Raw genomic sequence first — 967 nt, 5'->3', positions numbered from 1 at the left:
GGCTCTGTGCGTGTGTGATCCAGTTTTTACAGTAAAGTTACAGTGGACCGAACGATGTTCAGTGAGGAAGAAATAAGAAAATACATCTTTATCCTTTGGAGTCTCAAGTTTAAACAATCGTGAGGAAAACTGCGTGGAGAACGTTTCCAACAATCCAAATCACTGCCGCGAACTATACTACCGAAACCAACAAACACCGCGCAATACACTACCTAACCCAACAAACACCGTGCACTATACTACCAAAACCAACAAACAACGCGCACTCTACTACCAAAACCAACAAACAACGCGCACTATACTACCGAAACCAACAAACACCGCGCACTACACTACCTAACCCAACAAACACCGCGCAATACACTACCTAACCCAACAAACACCGTGCACTATACTACCAAAACCAACAAACAACGCGCACTCTACTACCAAAACCAACAAACAACGCGCACTATACTACCGAAACCAACAAACACCGCACACTACACTACCTAACCCAACAAACACCGTGCACTATACTACCAAAACCAACAAACAACGCGCTCTCTACTACCAAAACCAACAAACAACGCGCACTACACTACCTAAACCAGCAAACACCGCGCAACGAGATATACAAAAGGCTGTTTTATTGTCTTTGCGGTGGTGGAGGACCGAGAGATCCCTCTTAGGCCTAAGTCACATTTGCCACGGCAGCCGTGGGGTCTCCAAAATCTACGAGATTTTGGGACGAGAGAGAGAGAGAGAGAGAGAGAGAGAGAGAGAGAGAGAGAGAGAGAGAGAGAGAGAGAGAGAGAGAGAGAGAGAGAGAGAGAGAGAGAGAGGAGAGACACTGTGTGTGTGTGTGTGTGTGTGTGTGTGTGACGAGAGACTGTGTGTGTGTGTGTGTGTGTGTGTGTGAGACGAGAGAGTGCGTGTGTGTGACGAGAGAGTGTGTGTGTGATGAGAGAGTGTGTGTGTGACGAGA

At 47.1% G+C, this 967-nt stretch overlaps 1 protein-coding gene across 2 annotated transcripts in view; it reads right to left on the bottom strand.

Annotated features, from left to right (window-relative positions):
* Positions 1-251, bottom strand: part of TAF5L (TATA-box binding protein associated factor 5 like) — a 64479-nt gene extending 64228 nt beyond the window's left edge. For both annotated transcript variants that reach the window (XM_085876689.1, XM_085876690.1), the window contains exon 1: positions 1-251. This exon is cut by the window's left edge and continues 1 nt beyond it. The gene's annotated coding sequence lies outside the window, so the exon portion shown is untranslated.
* Positions 252-967: the final 716 nt, after the last annotated feature.

Source organism: Eptatretus burgeri, chromosome 4 (genome assembly GCF_056783735.1).
Source record: "Eptatretus burgeri isolate ZD-2024b chromosome 4, Ebu_testis_v1, whole genome shotgun sequence".
Lineage (NCBI taxonomy): Eukaryota > Metazoa > Chordata > Myxini > Myxiniformes > Myxinidae > Eptatretus > Eptatretus burgeri.
This window is presented reverse-complemented; position numbering and strand designations above follow the sequence as displayed.